This window comes from Malurus melanocephalus, unplaced genomic scaffold (genome assembly GCF_030028575.1).
Source record: "Malurus melanocephalus ecotype Western Australia unplaced genomic scaffold, MMel_1.1 scaffold_80, whole genome shotgun sequence".
NCBI classification, from domain to species: domain Eukaryota; kingdom Metazoa; phylum Chordata; class Aves; order Passeriformes; family Maluridae; genus Malurus; species Malurus melanocephalus.
This window is the reverse complement of record NW_026623312.1, coordinates 1,150,640-1,159,510: the sequence shown is the minus strand read 5'-3', so window position 1 is coordinate 1,159,510 and position 8,871 is coordinate 1,150,640. Positions and strand designations below refer to the sequence as shown.

Below are 8,871 nucleotides of genomic sequence, written 5' to 3'. Positions count from 1 at the left end.
AACCTCTCCTCTCAGCTGTTGCAGGAGATGAGGAGTTCCAGAACCACCTGCCAACACTGGATCAAGTCTCCTCTCAGAGGTATCTGAGAAGTCTGCTCTCAGGGGAGCTTAGAGGCAAGGAAATACTCCAGCAATGAGAATCCTCCTACTGAATGGCAGAAGAGGCCACAGACCTCTAGGGAGAACTCAGCAGGGAGGGAGAATAAGAAACTGCTTTTCAGTTGTTGGAGGATGCCCAAGAAAATACCAGGAGCCAGATGTCTGTTTTGAAGAACTGAAGTAGATTGTGCTATAACCTAGAAAGAGAATTAAGTAAACTGCTTTGGACTAACATTTAAGTCTTAAAGCAGCTGTTCAGTGCATTTATTTGTTTAGGAATTAATAGTGCATATGCATCAATAAGAAAGTCAACAGAACACAGCAGAATCCTTATTTATTAACAAGAAAGGCATATTTCTTATCACAAAATTCAATGAAATTCAATGAAGAGGGTGCTCAAACAAATAGCATGTACTGTGCTCACAGCCTGGCAAATGCAATCTCTGTTAAGCTGTCAGGCTATAGGTCAGGCACGGAGCAAGGACTTGCTCCGTGATTAGATTTCACAAAACCATTGGGCAGATCCACCAATAGAGTATTGTTTATCCATTGTAGTAAAAAAACCACAAACAAACAAACAAACAAACAAGAACAAAAACCAAAACAAACAAAAAAMCAAACCAAACAAACAAACATTTAGGGCTCTTCTTGTAACTACCTTGACTGAATAGTGTTTAGAAAGGCATTTTTCCTAGGTTTGTGACTTCTACTGTACATGAATGCCTTAGTTAAAGTTCTCCATGAGGATTGTTCTAAGAACAATTTGTAAGGGAAATCTAACTGTGAGTAGCACTGTAACAAGGAGGAACAGCTGTATTTTATCTTTCTGGATACACAAGAGCTATGATGCTGAATCTGCAACAGAACTTCAAAACTTTGCAAAGCTGAATCCAGTAAAAATGCCTTCATGCTTATATAAATCTCCTGTGTGCACCTACTGAGAGCCAGGTTCTTGGCTCTCTTGATGTATCAGTAACTCAAGATGAAGATGAAACAACCTTAATAGAATAGAGAATTTCCTGAGGACAAATAAAAGAGATAATTTGCATTGCCTATACCTGCTGGTGTCTTCCCAGCCACAGAAAAGGAAGAAAGGAGTTCATAAGGAAAGGATACTGAGAGATTATGTACTTAGATGGAGCATCTCTTCACTGCAGATTTTGTGTTTGATGTTCAGGTGACTCAAAAATATCACATCTTCCTTGGCTTGTGTCTCTTTCCTCACCTCTTCCAGATTCTCCATCCTGCTCTGACAATGTTGGCAATGTGAAATGGATATCTCCACATGGCTGCCCAAGCATTTCAGTTCCACCTCCAGGTGTTGCTGTCAGAGTGCGTCAGGAGAAAGGGAGATACTTTAGCTACTGATGTGTTAAAATAATCCTTAGATGCTACAAACACTTCTAGGGGGCTGTGACAGTCAGATCCAAGCAAAATAAGGCTGGAGTTCAACTGTGATGATTGGTAGTTCTAGTCAAATTAAATTTAGAAATGGGAGACCAATGAGAGCTATGTCTGGCAGACGTAATTTCAATTACCCATGATTAGAATTCGTACAGAACATTTGTGAACTTGAAATTCACATCTGTTCATTGAATAATGCAAATCCCATCCATAAGGGTCTGGGAATGTCTTCATGAAATTTATTGCTTGCCAGGATAACAAGCTGCTGAACCTGCATACTCCTTCCAGAGCACTGGTTATTCCTGCAGTTGGAAACCATTAATTTTTGGATGTCAAGGCAGCTCAATACCACTTTCCAGAGAGTATGGAGAGAGTTTCTGGGTTGCATTCTCCCTTGTTTATGCAGCAAGCTCTAGCCATACCTCATGTACAATATGATAATTCTTGTGCTTGATGCACATGGCAGAAAACTTATCTATTGCCAAAAGCTTTAATGTATTTATACGTTGCTACCTCTTCACGCAATATTTTCCCATCCATAAAAAGAGTTCTGATTTTAGAATTAGTTACACTGAAGGAGTACTAAGGAAAGAAAAATTCTCTGTTCATTCTATAGTATAATCTTTATTGTGCTACTTTGATGAGAAACCATTTGTGTAGTTATTATTTCAGGTCAAGAAGACTTACGTGGTATTGCCCTTCAAAAGATGATGTAGAGAAGGAGCAGTGGACATACCTCTTGGCCCATGTTCTAGCTGAGAGCAAGAAAACATTTACAAAATGAAAGAGATTTCATAATTATAAAGTTAATTCCTTAGTGCCTTTCATCTTCAGGAGACTAGCAATGAGAATTAACAGCGGACCTTAAACACTGCAAGATACAATAAAACCATTGCAGCATGTGGAACTGGGTAAAACATACAAAGTTACTAATCCTCATGACTGAAAATTGTATTGTCACTAAATCATCCTGGCTTTTGTGTACCATCTTCTTCCCTTTACAAAAAAAACTTGTCATACAGCATCATGTTTTTTAACTGTGTTTTTAGCCTTGGTACGTTTTGTGCATCTGTCATCTCAAGTTTGTTTAATCATGGGATTATTAACAGAGATTCAGTAATTAATTTTAGCCAACATGTAGAATGGAAAAGTATTGTTTCTAGAAATGTGTTTGAATTAACATTGTACTGAGAAGGAGAARGTTTTTTTGGATGCAAAAGGTTTTTCTGACATTTTAATGGTCAATTCTAAAAGGTTTTTGCATAACAAAGTAACACCAGGGATTTCAGTCATGCACACAGAATTGTAACTTGTTTGTATTCACTCCAGGAAAATAATATGACTAATATTTTGGGTACAGAACTTCTTTATTGTGTGGCTGAAATGTCAACATTATTACTAGTCCTCCTGGGATAAAATGTCTATTTGCTGGTATTGCTAAAATCCTTGAAGTTACCTTTGTGTGTGCAAGGACTACACGCTYGGCCTGTAAAATCTCTATTTAAACACATTGTAGAGCACTGAATGATCTCATTTTATTTTAATTGCTGGTTACCCTCCTAGGAACAAAAACTCTAAGAGCACCTGATTCAACTTATGTTCAGAATGCACTTTAATCTCAAGCAAGACATTTCCTTATTTAAAAGCTTACCCTTAACTAGATAATGCACTGGACTGAGAAAACACAGAGACAAGGCTGTCTAAATGCAAAGCATGTAAGTGTTTCTTCAGAAAGATTAGATATGATTCAGACAGATTAATTTGCCTCAGAACATATTTTGCTGAACCTTTTCAGGCATTGAATTCACAGGATCAATGTTCTCTGTAGCGGCATTAAATGTAAGTGCCACCACCACAAGATGATCTCTGTGTCTTTGCAGACAAGAGGGGAGCACAGTGCATGGATGGGTGGGAACAGCAGCATTTCAGAGAGAATTGTGCAGCTTCAGCCTCTCCACTCTGCTGCATCGTGTGGTGTGTCTGTACAGGCATGCTGGGAGCAGTGGGTGGCAAACAAGCTGCAGGGCTCACTGGCAAATCTCCAGCCTGTGTAATAGGGGTGGGTCTCAGGAGCTGATTAAGCTTTTGAGTTTGATTTGTATCTGCTGAACAAAAAGAAAAAGGAAAAAAAATTTAAAAAAACACCCTGAATTTAGACATGTCACAATAAGCTGCCTGAAATGAGATCATGGCAAAAACAATTTGGGTCACAATCCATCGGCAGAGTGCTATAAATAAATCATGCGGGGTTTAATCCTGCTCTCCATGGCTTGTTTCTCTGTCAATGGACATATTTCTATAAATATGGTTGCAAAATGCATCCTTAATGTTGTTTATCAGTAACACCTCAAATAAATTTCACCTCATGAAATGAGGTAATAATTCACACTGCTGTCCTTTTGGATGCTCTCTCATAATTAGGAGCATTATTTCTAAGCCAAGAGACTAAATGCTAGCTTTCTTTAATCTTAAAGGTCCTTGTAAGGTGCTCTAAGTGCTTAGTCTTTTACATGGGTATTTAAAATCTTTAAGGCTCATGTGGTGGTTGGTAGTGGTGAGTGCAGCAGTTTGGCTTCTTCAGACAGGGGACTAAGAAAACAGGAGGATTTGTGCACAAGTGGGTAAAAAAAACCTTTTGAGTACACAATCGGCCCATATTAGTTTATCACAGGCAGAACTGGTAATGCCGAATTTACATGACATGTAGAAAATGACATGCAAAAATTCATACACATGCAATATTACCTATCTCCAGAAGCTTGAAATCATTCCCCCTTTCAGTAAAATGATGGCTTCATAAAGGAGACAAATTAAAAATTCCCTCTGTAATTCAGTGAGAGAGGAAAACAGAGAGAAAAGGATATTTTCTTTTCCCATTTATTTAAGCGTACTTTTTCATTACAAAAATGAAAGCCCTCCAGCACCATGTTTCCCTTTTTGTTCATCTCAAGTTGGTGAGGATGTCCTTGCCCATTTTTTAATTACATTTCTCCTCTAAGTTAAAACATCAAGTGAGATGCCCACAAGGCATATTTTCCTTGGCCATAATTTGGATCTAGTAATTGAAGCTGTTAGCTTAAAAATGTCATGTAATGTTAWAATCAGTCACTTTTTCTGTACACAACATAATTGCTCTTTCTTGGAAGTAAATAGCATGTCGTAGCCTGTCAAATCTACTTTCAAATAGCAATGACAAACTATTTACTGAATATTATAAATCTTTATGCAGCCCTTTACCAGTCAGTCAGAATTAATTTTATTTATTTATCAATGCTTGAAATGATAAGCAGATGGAAGAAAGCATGCTGCTTTCTGTTTGCATGTCAATCATGCTTACCATCATTCAGACCTGTTTATTTTTGTGAGGTGTTTATTAATATTGTTTTGCATGTACATCAACTCAATTAAGAAAGTTAATGAGTAATCAACTTATTCCCGCAATTTTGTTCAGGTAGTCAACATTTTAGTTTCTTTCAGAAAAGCTTTCTCCCAAACATCATTATATCATTAGAGCAGTGTCAGGACTTTAGCCATAAATCTGATTTTTCCAGTGTTTATATCAGTTCTTGATAATTACTTCTGTGTTGAGAATTTGCATTTAAGTTTTCATCTGTTTTTTCTCATCAACAGGAGGTTGAGTGTATGTTTGTGCTTGTGCCACCTTTCTTATGCAGTAGAGGTGAGAAATACCATTAAATACTTATTCATTTTTAAGAGAATATAACTCTCCTCTTGGAGTTCACAAGATACCTCTGGACACAAATCTAATATACAGGAGCTTTTTCTCTGCAGTTAATGAGAAAGATGCTATTACCATAGCAGCTGTCCCTTTCCTTTACTTTTTGGTTGTTTTATCTTCACGTTTGCAATGGACCTGACATAGATCTATGAAAGTACTTACATGAATACTGCAGGAATTTGCAATATCACAATTACTCGCAGAAGATGTGGGATTTGTTGTTTTCTGGTTGAAAAGGGTGAAGAACTTCTAGCTCTCTTAATCCAGCTGGGCTGCTGCAGGCATGAAGTCATGAAATCAAGGGTGGATGGCACTACCAGCTTCCTTGGCAGGCATATAAAGAGGCATCGGCTTATGCCTACTGAAAAACTCCACCTCAGGTAGGTGCAGCACTGGGTCAGATTCCTAAGATTCAGAGAGAGGTGAGTTTGCACACATGTCCTTCACTTCAGACTCAACCAAAGAAAATAATTAAGGTTTTCATTGTAGTATGCAGTTCTTTTGGGTTTTTTAAAGCTCTATGGATGTGCTATTTATCCACTGAGTAGGGTTCTAGAAGCCAACTGGCAAATTTAGATTCTATTATTGGGGGCTGGATGTCTGAAAATATGAGCTTCAGGCTTCAGCATTGTAACATTTAAATGCTATATTGAAACTAAACAAAAAAAACTAAGTGTCATGCTGGCCTCTTTGAGCATAGATCCTGCATTTGCACAAAGATGATTTCTACAGACAAAATAGTTTATCTTGAAATGTTCTGCATGCTTACAAAATCCCTCATGTTTGGTTTAGGGTTACCATGAGCTGCTCCTTGCCTGAGACCATGTTTCTTTGTGAAAATTTTCATGACACACTCTTTTTGAGATGGAGAGCCTAGGTAAGTCTTCTTAAAGCAAATTAATTCAGCCTAATATGATGATTAAAGGAGAAGTAAACTATGTTAGAAGGAAATCTGGCAGCAGCCCTACTCATTTTTTTATCATTATCTCAGACTTGAACCTTGAAATGCTTACATTAAGAAACCGAAATTATGCTTATCCACCAGCATTCATCCCATATTCTGTTGGAAATCTCTGGAACTGCCCAGAATAGAGTTAATTTCCACCATCCTCATTTAACAGATCAGCCACTGTAACCAGAGGTAGCAAGGACCAGCTGTGGGATCCTTGAAGCAAGACCTGGATTCAAGAATCCATTTTAGACCACAAAAGCAACAGGACAGGCAGAGGTGGGAACAGAAGTGTCTCATTTCCAGGCTTGAAGAGGGGGACATAGGAAATCTAAAAAACTGAGCTGATTGAGGAATCCATGCCAGTAAAAAAAAAAAAAAAAAAATTACTGTCCTTGAACTGCAGAGTGTGAATGTGAGTGCACAAACCAAAGAATTGATAAGTGGACTCAATCAGAAATCCTTTCATCTTTTACCGGTAGGAAACCATACAGCATATTTTCTATGTATCAGTGCATGGACGTCTATTATTGTGTATCAATGCATCCACTTATGTATTTTTCTTTGCAAAAGACTTGCAGTAGAGAACTCCACAAAGAACACAGCATTTAGCTTCATGGATCAAAAGAGATAGGGCTGAAATCAGAGCCACGTACATAAATGCACTGGGGTAAATTGAGAGAAATCTTTCAATATTTCCATTTTCCTAGCAGATGGTAGAAAGTACTTAGACATGATGACTCTTCCTGGATGTGCTAGCATATGCTGTGGAATTGCCCGTACAGAAAAGCCTTGCTCATTGCAAATCTCGCAGGAGCTATCACAAACAAAGCACATCAATTAACATTTGCTTATTATGTGACTGTGCACATGTGGCAATTTTCTATTTTTCTCTCATACATTAGGCCCACAATTTAGTCAGGATGAGAGATGCGCCAGATGAAAGTTTCAGTGCTTAGAGTACTGTTCTTTTCCTTTTATTTTTAAATAGGAATACTTACTGCCTTTTTGTCTCACGCTTTGTTTGATTTTTTTGTTTTTTTTTTTTTCTAAATTTCATAGCTATCCAAATGTTCTAAGGTTTTTTGCTAAACCCTCTGTCTCTAGCAGTTATTTTGGCATGATCTCAGAGTTTGAGGAAGGCAGTACAAGCCATGCAGCAGCTGCCTGGCCCAGCATTACAGCTCAGTGAACTTTGGCAGAGGTCAGACTTTCAAGTAGTTTTTACCATTATATCAACAGCTCACAGGAATGTAAATTATGCTTACCTGAGGCTTGCACCTCTAGGAAGGTACATGTCTTAGGAAAGGCATAATCCAGATCAAAGGCAATTAATGTATCCCAGAAGACTGATCCCGGAGATTGCTTGTGTACAGCGCAACAGAAACTGCACATAAGGGTTTGTAGAACCAGCCCCTTACGAGCGCAGGAACAGAAGGGATGACTGAGGTCATCTAATTTCCGCAATCCCAGTCAACTGAGCAAAAGATTGAAATGAATCCACAGGACGTATGGTCTASGAACCTTGTGACTGTGTCAGAGCAGATCCCCAAAGGCCAGCAAAATGTGCATTGTTACAACAGCGACCTTACAAGGCACAGAACTCTGCAGCTGTATTTCTTGAAATACAGAAATTTTGTGCTAGGCATGTATAAAAGTCATGTGTTATGTCTGCAGAGGGTTGTTACTTCAGCAAGGAAAGGGAGAGGACACTGCCATAGCAACATTGCTGATTTCATTTCCTTTAAAGCTGAGCATTAGTTGCAGCAGTCCCTCTGTGTCTCCCATACCTGCAAACAGTGCACTGTGTGTCCCCTCTAGGACTCCACTTGCACTGTCACCTCCACTTTCCCTTCAGAGAAGAAGTGGTGAACAGCAAAAGCAGTAAAATGTTAAATCAAACATACATACTTCAGCATACAAATTGCATCTGGGTGCTGCAGCTCAAAAATAAAAAGTGCTTGCCACCATTGCGGTTTGGAAATTTCTGCCAGATATTTTCCGCCATTAAAGTTTACCAGGTTAGTGAATGCTGTTCATACATTTACAGTCTACATCTGCCAGCCAAGAAGCCAGCATGATGCTCAGAAAGATGCAATCACTAGGTGTTAATAGACACAAGGACATTGTGCTTCCTGGGATCTCTGTGGTCTGTCCATCCAAGACCCTTCTTGAAAAGAGCGTATTTCTCACACCTCAGCAATGCTTTCTGCAAGCTAAAGCTGTGTGTTTCATACAGAGACACCAGCAGTTCAAGGGCAGAAATTGCTTCCAGTGATGTTACTGACTCTGAAATCTCCTCTAAGGTGCTGATGGAATGTTGATGGTGCCACAACCGCTGTGTTGAGCAACGTGATTAAGAGCTTTGAATAGTATGATAGAACTAAACTTTGTTTTAAGCCACAGAAGGCATATGTAATTTTGTGTCATTCTTCCTCAAGCTGCTGTTTTGAGAACCTATAGATAAATAGGAGCTTGCAATGCAGTAAGAATTGCACAATTTTGCTATTGAGAAATTATTTTAAAAAGAGAACTGATATGGATGTTAGGGAGGTTATGATTTTTAATTTTCTTTCCTGTTAAATTTCTCTCATGCTTCTCATTTCCTTACCATAGGCATGAGGAGGTGGGAGGATCCGAGTGTCACCGCAGAGTTATTTCTGTCAACAGTGTACTTAAA

The 8,871-nt window shown here is 38.6% G+C and overlaps 1 long non-coding RNA gene across 2 annotated transcripts; it reads right to left on the bottom strand.

Moving 5' to 3' along the window:
• Positions 1-724: 724 nt before the first annotated feature.
• LOC130574324 (uncharacterized) lies at positions 725-7,602 on the bottom strand. Of its 2 annotated transcripts, none has more exons than XR_008965423.1 (4): positions 7,460-7,602; positions 5,405-5,647; positions 2,191-3,608; positions 725-1,423 (listed from the first exon to the last, which is right to left on the bottom strand). It is a non-coding gene; the product is annotated as an uncharacterized LOC130574324 (long non-coding RNA). The 2 variants fall into 2 exon arrangements; XR_008965422.1 differs by having other exon boundaries at positions 2,191-2,258.
• Between the last annotated feature and the right edge of the window lie 1,269 nt (positions 7,603-8,871).